A 17,663-nucleotide genomic window follows, 5' to 3' on the forward strand; every position below is an offset into this window, starting at 1 on the left:
CTCGTAGATGGTGAATACAATACCAAATTAGATTGCCCATATGTTATTTAACCTAATTTTTTCTCTTTAGTGTAAAATACATCGTTATACTAAAAAAAATTAAGAAATTTGTAAAAGCAAGGAAAATCCAAAAAGAGATTCGAAATGAGTGCCTTATTTTAAATGTTATAAAGCAGTAGTCTTTCCAACCAAGTTGCATACGAAATATTCTTTTTGTTATTGCCTTTTGCAGTCAATGGCCACATTGGATTCGGATGTCCCAATGGTTTCGGTTGGCGAGGCTTCGAGCAGTGCAGGTTCTCCGTCCAAGAAGCCAAAAGCGGTTTTGAGATCAAGAAGTGGAATGTTGTCGCTCTATGGGCCTGGGGTAATCTGGCTATGTTAGATACCTAGTTGGACTTGACTAACATTGTATGTATGAATCTTATGTTGCCAATATGTTATCAACTGATTAAAGAGTTGTAAGCGTGTAAAACTACTTTTTATAATCAATGATACGTGGATAACATGCAGCAAATGATAATTGTTTATCCACTACTCGGTGAAATCTACCGGCAACTGCATGTAACTAATTTCCATGATAGATGGAAATTAGATGAGCCTGTGTATATATAATTCAATTCCTTGCTCGTGAAGAGTTGTTATGAATATTCGTGGGTTCTATCACCTTTGAGATATAAGGTCTTAAACGAGTAGAAGAATTGCATTTCAACCACAAACATGACGGCTCTAGGTATTGCATATAGTCGAATGAATGTTGTTGATGCACAAAATCAGCAAGGACTTTGGTACAACAGAAAGTGTCAGGTTTGTGACCTTCGCTTGGTTGCTTCGATCACTAGTGAAGATAAGTATGTAAATGAATAGGGACAGGGAAGCAAACACAAGATGTACGTGGTTCACCCAGATTGGCTACGTCCACGGAGTAGAGGAGTTCTCATTGATTGTGAAGGGTTTACACAAATACAAAGGTTCAAGCTCTCCTTTTGTGAGTTCTAGTGAATAGTTTAGTACAAAATGACATTAGAGATTATTGTGGGAGAATGATCCCTATTTATAGAAGAGAGTTTCTAGTTTTGTTCTGACATTGACACATGTCGTGTTGTGATTGGCTTCTGATGTTGACACGTGTCGCGCTATGATTGGCTTTTGATGTCGACACGTGTCGCATTGTGATTGGCCTCCTGGTTGAAGGGAAGCTCTTCTGGGTCCTTGACGGTATAACGTTGACCGGTGCTCAGTAGTTTCGGGATTGGTCAAGTATGGTACAAACAATGCTCCCCTAAGTTCCCGAGTGAGGGAAGCTCCTCGGTTGGGGACTTGCAAGATCCAAGCCACTAAGTAATCACGAAACTTCTAAGTACCGAAGTGTGGTATAATTTTCACATGCCTTATCTGTCTCATATGTAGATGTGGCATTTTCTCTGGAAGTACTTTTCCTCCATCCAGGGGTGGTATCTTTAACCGATGAAGATGCATAAGGTAATGTATCAATTTCACTTGAAGCTTACTTGTAGTTTCGGGCTTTGTCAAGTGCGATACAAACCCTATAGTAGGAGTCCCCCAAGTCGCCGAGCTAGGAGATTTGTCGAAGGAGGTAACAGACAAGGTAAGCAATCAGACTTCCAAGCAAGCAACCTGGATCGGAGGTTCGACCTCGGCTTCCTGTTGATTGTTCTCCTTCTCCTTGTGTCGTAAATAAAGCAAATGGAGAAGAGATGATATGAAATACTTTTGCTTTTGAAGAAGTAACTTTCCACATGCTTATTCTTGAACTAGGCTGGAGGGTTTTCTGGTTCCCTTCAGAGTATAAGGCCGACTCAAGAATTTGAGGGTCAAAACAAGTCCATCAAATCTAGAGTATGTTCGACCTTGATGATATGGGATACTTTTGCTGTTGACAGAATAGTGAATGTGGTATGGAAATGTGTCGTGCTGTAGTGATCTGTTTTAGCTCACCGTTGAACCTTCTGCTTCAATCTTTTGCATGGCAGAAGTGGTGTGCAACCTTTGCATTTAAATGGTCCTTCAGAACATTCCTTCATAGTGACTCATCCACGCTTGGCAGCTTCAGTGTAAAGAGCCAATATCTGATCAACTGTCATGAGATATTTGCCGGTGGAATTCATGACCTTGACAACGGTTGAGGATGAGTACTCGAGAGCAATGCTAAGTAAGCAACCAGGCAAAGGTCTCAGGCAGTCAGTTCCAGATTGGAGGTTTGATTTCAGGTTCCGACTGACTGCTCTCTTTCTCCTTGTCCTGCAGGTGTGGACAAAGACAAACACAAGGATAGGGAGAAAGCATGATATGGGATACTCTTGCTTTCGACCCTGATGATATGAGATACTCTTGTTCTTGGCGTGGCTTATTTGCTGAGGTATTATCGGAGGGAAATAAAGCTGAGTATTTCGAGAGGTTATGTTGAGGGTGCCTTCTCGAATGCGAGAAAGGGTTGAGCATTTTTGCAGGTTTGCATGTTCGTGGAGGAGGGAGGTCGACGTATATAGGGATTTCCCAATAGCAAGTAGTAATGTTATTCCTTTACCCTTCTCGGTCACAGCAATGTAGTGGGAGCTGCCAGCTTCACGTGTTTTAACTTTGTCAGAGCACTTTGAAAAAATGGTATGTGGTATCTGGAAAGCTGATGTTGCGTGTGAAGATTACAGACAAGTTTTATCTAAGGAAATCTGGCTCTCGAAGTTCTGAGAGCTGTGGCTCTTCGGTTTTCTAACAAGCAATCCCGTCGGGGATCTGGCTCTCGAGATTTGGAAAGCGGTGCCGCTTCGATTTTTTAGAAAGTAATTATGTTGGGAGTCTTTTCTCGAATATGAGTAAAGGTTGGACGTTCTTGCCAGCCTGTCTTGCCACAGAACGCGGAGGTCGACACACATAAGGACTTTCCAGTTGTCAAGCAGTGGTGATGTTCTTTTACCCTTGTGGGTAATAGTAGGGTAGCTGGAACTTCGAAATTCTCGCGCCTAAACTTTGTCAGGGATCTTTGGCAAAGTTATATGTGGTACCCGAGGAGTTGATGGTGCATGTGGAGAGTAGTGATTGAACAGCAAGATTCGCGTGCTTTCTACTTCACCAGAAATCTTCGACAGATTGCCCGTAATTTCTGCAAAGCTAAGTGTGCATGTGACAGGTGCTGACGAGGCTGAAAAAACAGGTGCTTCTTCGATTTTTGAGATCGGCCCTCGTGGTCTCTGAGTAGCCCAGCTTTTGAGAAAGGAAGCGCCTCTTCGATTTTTGAGATCGGCCCTCGTGGTCTCTGAGCAGCCCAGCTTTTGAGAAAGCAAATGCCTCTTCGATTTCTGAAGCTTCGTCGAGTGCAGATTTTTATAGAGGCTAGCATTAAGTTCCACAGCACACTTGAATCTCCACCAGCAGAAGCTCCATTCTTGCACTTCTAAGATCTTGATTTGTCTGACCTCTTCTCTCTTCAACACCTTTGAAAATGTCTGGCCCCTCCGACCGTCGTTTTGACTTGAACCTTGGAGAAGAGGCAGCCATGCCTTCTCCAGACAACATATGGCGCCCATCCTTCATATCCTCTACTGGTCCTCTTACCGTTGGGGATTCTGTGATGAAGAATGATATGACCGCTGCGGTGGTGGCTAGGAACCTTCTCACTCCCAGAGATAACAGACTACTTTCCAAACGGTCTGATGAGTTGGCTGTTAAGGATTCTCTGGCTCTTAGTGTTCAGTGTGCAGCTTTTGTGTCTAATATGGCCCAACGCCTATTTGCTAAAACCTGCCAAGTTTAATCATTGACTGCTAAAGTGATAAGTCTCAAACAGAAGATTAGAGGGCTCAAGCATGAGAATAAACAGTTGCACAGGCTCGCGCATGACTATGCTACAAACATGAAGAGGAAACTTGACCAGATGCAGGAATCTGATGGTCAGGCTTTACTTGATCATAAAAGGTTTGTGGGTTTGTTCCAAAGGCATTTATTGCCTTCGTCTTCTGGGACTGTACCGCATAATGAAGCTACAAATGATCAACCTCCAATGCCTCCTCCTTCTGGGGTTCTGTCCAGTACTGAGGCTCCGGATAACCACCCTCCGGTGTTTTCTCTTTCTGGGGCTCTACCGACTGCTGAGACTTCCCCTAAGCAACCTTTGTGAAGGCTCCCTTTTGTTTGTTTATTTTGACTCATGTATATGTACATATTTGTGGCTTATCGGAAATATTAATAAATAAGTTTTGCTTCATTTCAACATATTGTGTTAAATACACCAAAGCCTTCTTTAGAAAGTTCTTTGAATTTTTTTCTTTTGTTGAAACTTGTATTGTTGAAGCTTTGTGAGTGAAGCATGTAGTTTTAGGTAGTGTTCCCTTCATTTCCTGAGTGAGGAAAACTTCTTGGTTGGAGACTTGAAAAATCCAAGTTACTGAGTGGTTATGAGACTTCCGAGTATCAAGGTACAGTAGCATATGGTGGGAGTCCCCCAAGTCTTCAGGCGAGGAGAGTTGCCGAATGAGGTGTCTTGCTTGTTACTAATTTGTCAAAGTAACGAATCCTTGTTTCGATGTCACACATTCGTATATGCCTTATCTAAAAATATTTCCAACTTTTGTGTGTTTGATGCTGCATGCTATTGACTAGACAAGATCAAGTGCAATTAGTAGCTTTTCTCTCTTTTTGATGAGTACCTGTGTCCTACCCAGCTCCCTTTTTTGTGTTATTCTTCTTTTTCATCTTTTCTTTGGTGGAATTGCTTTTCGTTTCCACTAATCAGCCTGAGTGGATGCAATATAACACCATTCTCTATAGCTCAGATCGCAAAGTCGTCTTCATGAAAGTTGTTCCTTATCTTGTGAACTACAACATATCCAAATTTGAGATCCATCGGAGTAGTACTAACTCCAGAAATTCAGGTATGATGAGTAACTGTTCATCAATTTTCTGTTAACCCGTCAGACTTGTTGTGAGCTTCGAAACTCCATTTTCTCTTGTTCAGCTCAACATACTTTCTTCATCGAAGTTGTTCCTCACCTTGTCAGCTACAACATATCCAAATTTGAGATCCATCGGAGCAGTAAAAATCCAGAAATTCAGGTATGATGAGTAACTGTTCATCATTTTTCTGTCAACCTGTCAGACTTGTTGTGAGCTTCGAAACTCCATTATCTCTTGTTCAGATCAACATACTTTCTTCATCGAAGTTGTTCCTTATCATCTCTTTCATGAAATATCAAATATTCAGAATGAACTAACGGTTAAATATTTCCAGATCTTCGAAACATCACAGCAGCTTTTAAATTTGCGGGAATCCGACTGTCGTGTTTGGAGCCTCAACACTTTAATTTCCGTTGCTCAAACAGAAACGATTCCTTCTTGAAAGTTGTTCATCTGCTCAAGAACTATAGGGTGTCCAAAATTCAGCTCCACTGGAGAAGAGCAAAGGTTGCAGAAATTTGATAGATGAAAGGAGGCGGAAGAGGAAGAGAGGGAAATAGGTTGCTTGGGTTGGATTTCTAGTTAAACTTGGGATTTTGGCTTGTTGTTTGATTTATTATAATATGTTTGGAAACATATACATAATTGCTTGTTTGTTTATGACAGGGATGTTGTGGGTGTAGAACAAAACAAATGTTTGCGTTGACCCGTGTTTTTGTACAGGTTCAAGGGAATCCTGGTTTTGTGAACAAAATTTGTTTATTTGTCACAAGGTTTTGTGTTTGGGAAATAGTTTAATAGGTAAGGTTTATTGACTATAGATTTTTGCTTGGGTATATAGCGTGACTAGTTGAAGCTATTTTTAGGATACAAAACTTGAATTAGCTTCGCACTATCTTGATGAAGAGTGTGCGAAGCTTTTATATGTTTTGGTGTTGAAATTTTGTATTGTAGGTGAAGCATTGGGGTTGAAGCTTGATAAGTGAAGCTTTATAGGTGAAGCTTTGGTGTTGAAGCTTTATAGGTGAAGCTTTGTGTTTGAAGCTTTATAGGTGAAGCTTTGGGGTTGAAGCTTGATAGGTGAAGCTTTGGTGTTGAAGCTTTATAGGTGAAGCTTTGTGTTTGAAGCTTTATAGGTGAAGCTTTGGGGTGGAACCTTGATAGGTGAAGCTTTGGTGTTGAAGCTTTATAGGTGAAGCTTTTGTGTTGAAGCTTTATAGGTGAAGCTTTGGTGTTGAAGCTTTATAGGTGAAGCTTTTGTTGGCACCATAAATTGATTTTGCTTCACACTATCTTGATGAAGATAGTGCGAAGCTTTTGAGATTGATATTTGTCCTCCATTGATGAAGCTTTTGTTGGCACCATAAATTGATTTTGCTTCACACTATCTTGATGAAGATAGTGCCAAGCTTTTGAGATTGATATTTGTCCTCCATTGATGAAGCTTTTGTTATGTTTGCATAGATCCTTTGTATAGTCTTGTTGACACATACTTAGATTTGATTTTGTATTGGAAACATTTGCGTTGAAGCTTCAACACTTGAGTGTTTCATTGCTCAGAATGTAAAAGAGTTTAGGGCCGAGTTAGCTAAATCACCTCTTTATTGAATTCATACCAAATGGTCTTTGTTACATAGGATGCCGAACGGCTGTAGCTTAACACTTGTACAATGTGAGTCTATTTGTAATAGTACTTCAAGTGGTCAGCATTCCATGGATGGCCAAGGGTCTTGCCGTCGGAGCTTCTGAGCTTGTAGGAGCCAGGGCGACTGATGCCGACGACCTCGAATGGTCCGTCCCAGTTAGGACTGAGTGTTCCTTCACTCGGGACCCTATCACAGAGTAATCTTTTCTTCAGTACCCAGTCTCCTACTTTGAAAGAGCGAGGTTTGACCCTTGAGTCGTAGTAGTTGGAAATGCGCTGCTTGTAGGCGACATTCCTCATGTGAGCCTGATTTCTGTGTTCCTCGACTAGATCCAGGTTGAGGGTGAGTTGTTTGTCGTTCTTACTCTGCATGTAATTCTGGATTCGGTATGTTGCTTGCTCAAGCTCAACCGGGACAACTGCTTCTGTACCAAGAGCAAGTGAGAATGGAGTTTCTCCTGTGGAAGTCCGATATGAAGTGCGGTATGACCAAAGAACTTGGGGTACGAATTCTGGCCAACAACCTTTAGCTTTGTCCAAGCTAGTTTTCAGAGTGTGCTTGATTATTTTGTTAATGGCCTCGACTTGTCCATTAGATTGGGGATGGGCTGGAGAGGCAAAACATAAGTTGATGTTGAACTTAGAGCAGAACATCTTGAACTTCTTGTTGTCGAACTGCCGCCCATTGTCCGTGACTATCGCATTGGGAATGCCAAATCTGCAGAGGATGTTCTTCCATACGAAGTCTTCTATTTTTCCCTCAGTAATGGTTGCCAAGGGTTCTACTTCAGCCCACTTTGTGAAGTAGTCAACTGCAACGATTGCATAGCGGACCTTGCCCTTCCCTGCAGGCATTGGGTCAATCAAATCAAGTCCCCATTGGGCGAAGGGCCAAGGGCTGATCATAGGAGTGAGCGGCTCGGGAGGGGAGTGAGGGATAGTTGCGTAGCGTTGACACTTATCATATGAGCGAGATATTCTGATGGCATCTTGGTAGAGTGTTGGCCAATAGTATCCTTGGCGAAAAGTCTTGTGTGCTAGGGATCGAGACCCAGCATGATCTCCGCAGACTCCTTCATGTATTTCCCGAAGGACAATTTCCGCCTCCGCAAGTGTAAGGCATCTTAGGTATGGTAGGGTAAAACCGCGCTTGTAGAGTTGGTCGTTAATGATCAGGTAGCGGGCAGACTTGTATCGAATCTGCTTAGCTTGGACTTTGTCAATTGGGAGGGTGCCATGAGCAAGGAATTTATAAATTGGGGTGATCCAACTATCTCCTTGTTGTAAATTGCACACTTCCGCGACCATGGTGCTTGGTGCTGCCAATAATTTGACATGAATTTTTCTCCCAATCTTGTCTTCCACTACCGAGGCGAGGCGAGCCAAAGCGTCTGCATGACTGTTTGCCGCTCGAGGAACTTGGGTGATCTGGTAGTGGAAGTGCTTGAGCAAAAGTCGCGTTTGTGCAAGATATGCTGCCATGGAGCTATCCTTAGCATCAAAGTTGTTTGTGACTTGGTTGACCACTAATTGGGAGTTACTGAAGATATCAATTCGTTTAACCCCAAGATGCTTGGCCAAACGTAAGCCTGCTAGAAGGGCTTCGTATTCGGCCTCGTTGTTCGATGCCTTGAATTTGAAACGAATAACGTATTCTATCGCCACTTTATCGGGGGTAGTGAGGACTAATCCTGCTCCGCAACTCTGTTGGTTGGATGAGCCATCAACATACAGACTCCATGCTGGGGTTGTTGGTTCTATCTTCTGAGCTTCCGATGGTAATGAAGCTACTGCTTCAGGTGTAGAAGCAATGTCAACAGGATATGTGAAGTCGGCGATGAAATCTGTTACTGCTTGACCTTTTTCGGCTGGTTTTGGTTGGTAGGAGATGTCAAACTCACCCAATGCTATCGCCCATTTGATCATTCGCCCAGACATGTCAGGACTCTGGAGTATCTGTCGAAGAGGGTGATTAGTAAGCACAATGATGACGTGTGCTTGGAAATAAGGGCGAAGTTTTCGAGCAGACATGACCAATGCTAAAGCTAATTTCTCAATGTTGGAGTATCGTGTCTCCACATCTTGTAGGGCCTTGCTAGCATAGTAGACGGGCCGTTCGACACCACTGTCCTTTCGAATAAGAACAGAACTGACTGCTGAAGCCGAAACCGATAGATAGATAATGAGAGTGTCACCAACTTCTGGTTTGGAGAGCAGAGGGGCTTTACTCATGTACTCTTTGAGGTTCCTGAATGCCTTGGCACATTCCTCCGTCCATGTAATGTACTTCTTATTTCCCTTGAGTGCTTTGAAGAAAGGAGCACATCTGTCTGTGGCCTTAGAGATGAATCTGGTTAAGGCTGCCACCTTGCCAGTAAGGCTTTGGATGTCTTTTGAAGTTACTGGCTCTTTCATGTCGAGGATTGCTTTGATCTTTTCGGGGCTAGCTTCAATGCCTCGTTGGCTAACCATGAAGCCTAAGAATTTGCCAGAGCCCACGCCGAAGGCACATTTGTTGGGGTTCAACCTCATTCGATACCTCTTTAGAATGGTGAAAGTTTCAGATAGGTTGGTGATGTGTTGGTCAGCATGTTTGCTCTTGACTAACATATCATCAACGTAAACTTCCATGCTCTTCCCAATCTGTTCGGCGAACATTGAATTGACCAGTCTCTGATAAGTTGCTCCTGCTTTCTTTAGACCGAAGGGCATGACTTTGTAGCAATATAGTCCCCTGTCAGTAGTGAAGGCTGTGTGTTCTTGGTCTAAAGGGTCATGAGGATTTGGTTGTATCCTGAATAAGCGTCCATGAAGCTCAAGAGCTCACACCCTGCTGTAGAGTCTATAAGTCTATCAATGAGAGGAAGGGGGAAACTATCCTTTGGGCATCCTTTGTTTAGGTCGGTGTAGTCGACACACATTCTCCACAAGACCTTTTGAAGCAGGAGACTTTCCTTGGTCGAGTTTTTCTTAACAAGGACAACATTTGCTACCCATGTTGGGTAATTGACTTCACGGACGAAGCCTATGTCCTTGAGTTTTTCAACTTCTGCTTTCATCGCCTCGTATCGTTCAACATCATAAGATCTTCGCTTCTGTTTTACTGGTTTGGTCTTGGGATCAATACTCAAGTGGTGACAGATGATATCGGGAGAGATGCCCGACATATCTTTATATGACCGAGCGAAGACCTCGGCGTTCTCTTGCAAAAATGAGATCAGCGACAACTGAAGGGGTGGTGACAAAGTGGTGCCAATCTTCACCATGCAATCTGGATGGTCTTTGGAGATAGAGACATTCTCTAACTCTTCAGCGGGTTGTGCTTGCTGGGTGAAGGAGTCATCTCGAGGGTCATCGGGTTGACTGTTGACATTATGAAGATCCGAGTTGGCTTCATCTAGACTGGTTTTTACTACTTGGTTATGTATAGAGAGGGTCTCCTTAGGGACAGGCATGTGTTGTTTCTTAACTGAAGTGTTGTAACATGATCGAGCACTAAATTGATCTCCCCTGATGTATCCATTGCCGAAAGGGGTTGGAAACTTCATCAACAACATATGTGTGGATACCATGGCCTTGAGATCATTGATGCATGTGCGCCCAAAGATGACATTGTATGCCGTCGGGCAATTGACCACTAGGAAGTTAGTGGTAATAGTAGCTGTGTAGGGGCCTGTACCAATGGTGAGAGGTAAGTGTATACTCCCTAAAGGTTGCACGATATCGCCAGAGAAGCTTATCAAATGAGAATCGAGCGATCGAGCAAGTGTTCAGCTACATTAAGTGCCTTGAAAGCTTCAGCAAACATGATATTGACTGAAGCACCTGTGTCTATCAGGATTCGTTTCACATCAAAATTTGCTATGTGAGCCTCCACGATCAGCAGGTCGTTGTGAGGGTAGATGATACCTCTTTCTTCCTCAAGGTAGAAACATACTGGATCCCAGTTAGGCTTTTAATACTTGCCTCCCCTAATGTCTTCCACGTGAAACACTTGATGGCCAGGTCTCAAAGTTCGTTCACTGTTTTTCATGGCCCTATTGGAAGATTCAGACATAGGTGTGCCGCCGCTTATAGAATATATCACATTCACCTAGCGTTGGTTACGGTTATCCCTTGGAGGGTGAAGGAGGAACTGATCAATTTTTCCTTCACGTGCCAAAGCTTCAATATGATCACGGAGGATGACGCACTTCTCGCCATCATGGCCATTATACTCGTGGTAGCAGCAAAACATGCCAGTGTTTTTCGTGGACTTGTAATCTGGCTGTCTTGGATTTGGCTTTGGTATCAGATGAGCTATACTGGGGTAGATGGCTGCGCATGTAGCGTTCAAAGGTGTGTATGTCTCATACCTCGGGGTAGGGCCTGTCTTAACACGTGATTGGCCCACTGCATTGACTGCCTGGGGACGGGCGTTATTATGACGATATCCTGAGTTATCGCGATAATGCCCCTTATTCTTTTTATTAAAATGAGATTGGTGAGGATGGAAATCTTTCCTTTTGCCCTGGGATTGATATGTCTGCTGACTTGGCGAAGCATTAAATGAGGCAAGGAGGTATGCTGCTACCGTTTGGAAGGTTGAGGTCTTCTCATTCGGTTGGATCTGGCCTCCACTCCCTACTTGCTGATAAGAGGTGACTGTAGGGGGTTTCCCTTGATATGTCCTTGCCTCGGCGGAGGCATGGTTGTAAGCTTGTGCCATCACCTCAGAGTAAGTCCTCCAAGTGTTGGCATTGATCATGTACTTGAAGAAACAGTCACGTAAGCCTGCTGTGAAGGCCTTGAGGGCGGTCTTGTCATCTGCCTCAGCGCAGCGAGAATACTCATGGCTGAAGCGGCCAGCATACTTTCGTAATGACTCGTCCGGCTTCTGGCAAATAGTGTACAAGTCATCTGCGGAATGCAAGCGATCAGACTGAAAGATGTGTTGAGAGACAAACAGCTTCCTCAACTCTTCAAATGAGTCTACTGTCTCAGGTGGAAGACGGCAATACCAGTTTAAAGCTCCGCCCGAGAGGGTGGAGGGGAAGAGAAGGCACCGTTCTTCGTCGGTGTGTCTCTGGTATACCATGGTGGACTCAAAGAGGTTAAGGTGTTCAATCGGGTCTTCCCTTCCAGTATAGAGTTGTAAGTCAAGCTTCTGTTTTGTCTTCGCTTGGATGGGGGTGTTGAAGATCCTTCTTGTGAGGGGGCCAAGCCTGGGTTGGTTCCAGTCAGGTATCTCAGCTTGACGTTCAGCCTTCAACTTTTTTACTTCCTCAATGAGCTGTAGGACAAGGGGGTCCTGAGTAGAGTCGTGCACCACTGAAGTTTTCTTCCGTAAGTCCCCATCGCCTCTTGGAAGTAGGAAAGTTTGATCAAGATAGCGTGATTTTTCCTTGGACTCGCCACACTGACTTCTAGAGTGAGTATGTCGGAATATTTCCGAGTCCCCTGTACCTTCATGTTCTTCTGGGACCTGTTGCCCATTCCCTAGATTGGCTGCTGGCCTGGGTCGTGGAAGAGGACCGAGTCTTTCAGAAACTCTCGGGTCATTGATCTTCGAGCTTACGTGGATGGGATTCTCTCAACGTTGCTTTAGGAAGTCTCGACAATCGCGATAGACGGCTTTTGATCCTTCCACTCCCTCTGTGAGGAGGTGTTTTCCTCTACTTCTCCTGCTTCGGGTTGAAGCAGTTGGGTTGAGAGAAGTCTCATGTTGATTATCACATTGATGTGTAGCTCGATCCTTATCAAGGATGTCCGTGTTGGATATCGGTGACCCTCCGTGTTGGGGGGCATTCTGATGATTGTTGACATCAACAGGGGCGACGAGCTTGTGTGTTTGAGCATGCCTAGCCTCGTGAAGCATCTCGAAAAGTTTTTCATATTGTTCCTGGAGGACCTCATTCTTCATTGCTATCTTGTTGTTCTGAACCTCTAGCTCATCGACTTTAGCTTGAAGAGTAACTCTATTTCCTTCCTGCTTTTGTTGCTTCATACTAGGTCCAAGGGGGGTGTCATTCTGTGTGCTATGGCTTCTTTCGCTCCCCATGTCGGATAGAGATGCTTGGCCAAAAGAAAGTGTACGAGCGAGGGAAACCAGCTTGACAAAGCTGAAGAGAGTGGGAATAAGTGTCGTTTCCCACAGACGGCGCCAAATGTTGATGCACAAAATCAGCGAGGACTTTGGTACAACAGAAAGTGTCAAGCTTGTGACCTTCGCTTGGTTGCTTCGATCACTAGTGAAGATAAGTATGTAAATGAATAGGGACAGGGAAGCAAACACAAGATGTACGTGGTTCACCCAGATTGGCTACGTCCACAGAGTAGAGGAGTTCTCATTGATTGTGAAGGGTTTACACAAATACAAAGGTTCAAGCTCTCCTTTTGTGAGTTCTAGTGAATAGTTTAGTACAAAATGACATTAGAGATTATTGTGGGAGAATGATCCCTATTTATAGAAGAGAGTTTCTAGTTTTGTTCTGACATTGACACGTGTCGTGTTGTGATTGGCTTCTGATGTTGACACGTGTCGTGCTATGATTGGATTTCGATGTCGACACGTGTCGCATTGTGATTGGCCTCCTGGTTGAAGGGAAGCTCTTCTGGGTCCTTGACGGTATAACGTTGACCGGTGCTCAGTAGTTTCGGGATTGGTCAAGTATGGTACAAACAAATGTAATATGGGATACTTGTTATACAATGAACTTACTGCATTAACAGTTGGATGGGAATTTAATTACGTAGACAAACTTATTTATTAGTTTCCAACATTTTGGTATTAGAGCCAAATAACAAGTCCTAGATTCATTTTACTGCTTGTTATGGTGATAAATGTATAATTATACGTTTGATATGTTTTATACATCTTTTGAGAGATGAAGTGCTTGGTTGACTCCAGATATTCACCAAAGTGAATATTGTTATTGCATATCGTGGCTATTAAAGTTGAATATCAGAGTGCACAACAAATGAGATTACAAAATAATAGGAATATTATTAAACAAATGAGAATGCCGGAACGGCTACAAAACCCTAAGAGACTACATTGTGAATGACTTGTTCTCAAATGAATAACAAGCATGCTATTTATAATAAACTAACCCTAATCCTAAAAGGTAAGAAATCAAAACCCTAATGCTAACAGACTAAACCCAGAAAACCAAACATTCAAATAAACTAAATACTAATATTTTCCAACACCCCCGTCAAACTCATGGCGGTATACAACATGGGTTTGCAAACAAGCAGATGCGGACTGGCTCCGTTAGGCGAACTGGTAGGCATGCAAACTTGACTTGATTGGACTTAACTTGACTTGACTGGCGAACTTGACTTGACTTGATTCTTGATTCTTGATTCTAGATTCTTGTTGGCAAGCTAATTCTGGTTCAAATTGATTCTGATCAGTGTTGAGAGTATGAAAAGAACATGTCACTAAACGGACGAGATTTCCATATCTCAATTGAAGCAACGAACGAACAAACACAAATACTATCACTCGAGTGGTCACAATTCCAAGCACTCGAATGACGGTCATAAAACAATCTCAAACAAGCCAACAACTCGTGTGGCCTAAACAAAAACTTAACCATCTTTCCCCCTTCGGCCTTGTGGGCCTAAAACAAACAGCCAAAAAAAAATTTTCCTTTTTTTTTTCTCTTTCTTATTTTCTTTTCCTTTTTCCTTTTTTTTTTCTTTTCTTTTCTCCTGCCTTTCAACTTCTCTTTTTTTTCTTTCTTTCTGGGTAGAGATTCCAACGGATTCAACATATGGCAAGGTGCAACAACTATCAATGGAGGATGGTGGTGTTACATAGCAGGTCTGATATGGGCGAGAGCAGCAGGGGCAGTGGGGCAGATTCTGGTGGGGAAGCAGCAGGCAATCAACACAACTGAAAAAATTAACACATTTTTTTTCCTTGCAAACTGTCAACAACAACTAGGCAATCTAAACATGAACGACAACAGACACAAGTAAACGAATACCAACCCAAAACAGATTAAATCTCGAAGGATGAAACCTACTCTAATACCAAGTTGAATATCAAAGTGCGCAACGAACGAGACTACAAAATAATAGGAATATTATTAAACAAACAAGAATGCCAGAACGACTACAAAACCCTAAGAGACTACATTGTGAATGACTTGTTCTCAAATGAATAACAAGCATGCTATTTATAATAAACTAACCCGAATCCTAAAAGGTAAGAAATCAAAGCCCTAATGCTAACGGGCTAAGCCCAGAAAACCAAACATTCAAATAAACTAAAAACTAATATTTTCCAACAATTAAGGGGTTTTAAAAGATTCATAGCATGTTCATATATTTTTCAAAAGAGAAATATTTATAAATTGCATGAAGGTTAATAAATTTTATGAATCATTCCCTACGAAAGTTTGCAATTGTCCAGTCCAAAGACTTGATGTATTTTGCGATTATGAAAGAATATAGCCAATATATGCAACATGGAAGGCAGTTTATAATTTTCACTCAAAAGTGTGATGTAAACTTGCAGTAGTAACTGCATACTATTATTTGCGACTAATATTCTTGATTGCTCCAGTGAATTCATCTACTTTTAGCCTTTCATCTGTTAAACCATTGAATGGTGGCAATTCAATGGAAACAAGATATAGAGATCTTACTGGGACTAATGGATCTTAACCTTGTACTCCAAGAAGATGAACATGTTGCACTGACAGATGCTTCAACTGCTGAAGAAAGACACAAGCATGATAAATGGGAGAAGGCTAACAGGTTGTCACTAATGGTTATGAAGAGGACCATGAATGACACCATTAGAGGTGGTGTTACAGGGTGTGACAAGGCTAAAGATTTCCTTGAAGCCATTGGAGCAAAATTCAAGGAGTCTGAGAAAGCTGAAATGGGAGAATTGATGACAACACTAACAACTCTAAAGTTCGATGAAGGAAAGGGCGTTAAAGAGCACATTCTGAAGTTGGTGAACACTGCAGCCAAACTGAAAGATTTGGATGTTCCAGTTGATAAAGCTTTTGTTGTCCACATGGCATTAACTTCCCTGCCTTCATGCTATGACCAGTTTAAGGTTACTTACTGTACTCAAAATGAGAAATGGTCTATAGATGAACTGCTTTCAATTGCTGCTCAAAAGGAATGTAGGCTCAGGCACAACATCAATCATGCTGCAGTGAACTTGGTGCACACTAACAAAGGGAAGAAGCCATTCTTCCATTCTGGTAAAGCCCCTAAACTGATCTCCAATAGTCGTGCTGCCATGACTACATCCTCCTCCAAAGGACCTGAGAATTATAAGGATATAATGGACAATATAAGGTTCTATTTTTGCAAAAGAATTGGTCACATGAAAAGAGACTATGAGAAACTCAAAGATCTGAAAACTAAGAAAGGTATTTTGGTCAAAATTTTTGTGTGTTTTGAATCTAATCTTGTTGAAGTCCCTCCAAATTATTGGTGGTTTGTCACTGGTTGTTCGGTTCACATCACCAATTCATTGCAGGGTTTCACAAGAAGAGGTACAACAACAAGAAATGAAGTGTTTCAAGTCTTTGTTGGCAATGGAAATAAAGTGTTTGTGGAAGAAATAAGCGACCTCAAGCTTAAATTATCTAGTGGCTTTGTTCTAGATTTAGTTGATGTTTTATATGTACCTTCACTTAGAAGGAATTTACTTTCAGTCTCGAAACTCGTAAAAACTGGCTTTGCTTTCGATGGAGACAACGAAAGTGTCAGGATTGAGAACGAAAGTGTTAGAATTATGGCAAGTACTTTTTTCGGTTTGCAATGAAAGTCTTTGTTTTAATACTTGATGTGGTAAAAACTAACACACAAATTAAACCCTCTTTTAGATAATTGTAGTATGCATAAGTAGGGATCGTTCTAGGCCGGGGATTAGGAGGGATGCTAATCTACACTAACTTGACTCAAAAACTAAAAACTAGACTCAAATACACAAAACTAAGCTAGACAGACTCAAATAACACAAAACAAGCACTAAGGGGGTTTTGGACGAAAATTGAAGTAAATTGACAAGAAATACTAAAGGGGGATTTGTTTGGACGAATTTTAAACTAAAACTAATTAGGTTGCAAAAACAAAGTGAGGGTGATACGAAACTAAGGTAACTTAAGGGGTGAAAGGCTAGCTAGAGAGTTCTTCTCCACACATGACACATATGCATACAAATCGATTTCCAGTTATTATTCCTATAAACCATGAATGATAATGCCCAAAATTAATCGTGAAAAGCACAAATTAACTTTCAAATTTTCCTAAATTCATTGAATTGGACTCAACGACGCAACCAAATTATTTTTATCAAGTTCCCTATATAAACTGCATGATAGAGATACATCTCAAAGATCATTAAGTTCAATGAAAATCATAAACATTGACAAGGCATTTGTAACTATGAACTGCATGATACTCCTGCCAGGAATTTACTTAACACAATCATGACTAGTGACTTTTACTGCTTGCAAATATAAGTTCATAATTGTGAACACGGAAAATTCCTGAAACGAAAGAGACAAGAACAACGTGCACAAACAAATATTTGTATTTGAAACTTTTGGGTTACAATCTCTCTCTATTTTGATCCTCTGATTCGATCTCCGTAAGGTATTGATTTATGGATATTTTGTTGATCCAAGGGCCGTCGAGGCTTGATCTTGGATGAACTGTGAACGAGGAACGAAGAACACTTTCTTCAAGGGCCGTCAGGGCTTGATCTTGAATTCGTGGATGATTGTTGATCCAAAGGGCCGTTGGGGCTTGATCTTGGAAGAACAATGAACGAAGAACGAAGAACACTTTCTTCAAGGGCCGTTGGGGCTTGATCTTGAATTGGTGATTGTTTATTGATCCAAAGGGCCGTTGGGGCTTGATCTTGGAAGAACGATGAACGAAGAACGAAGAACGCTTTCTTGATTCTTCGGGAACCTGGATGCATGAGAGCTTCGGAGTTTCAGAGCTTCAGAGCTTCAAGAATTTTGCCTAATGATTTTGGTCCCTCCTCCCCAAATGAATGAAATGGGCTTGTATTTATAGAATTTTCCAAGGCCTAATTTTGAATATAATATCCCAGATGAAATAAGTCGTTTCTGCCAGGTGT

At 42.0% G+C, this 17,663-nt stretch overlaps 1 pseudogene; it reads left to right on the top strand.

Annotated features, from left to right (window-relative positions):
* The first annotated feature begins 235 nt into the window (after nucleotides 1–235).
* The window catches only part of LOC126630139 (RING-box protein 1a-like), a 34,403-nt pseudogene continuing 16,975 nt past the window's right edge, over nucleotides 236–17,663 (top strand).

This window comes from Malus sylvestris, chromosome 7 (genome assembly GCF_916048215.2).
Source record: "Malus sylvestris chromosome 7, drMalSylv7.2, whole genome shotgun sequence".
Taxonomy (NCBI): Eukaryota; Viridiplantae; Streptophyta; class Magnoliopsida; order Rosales; family Rosaceae; genus Malus; species Malus sylvestris.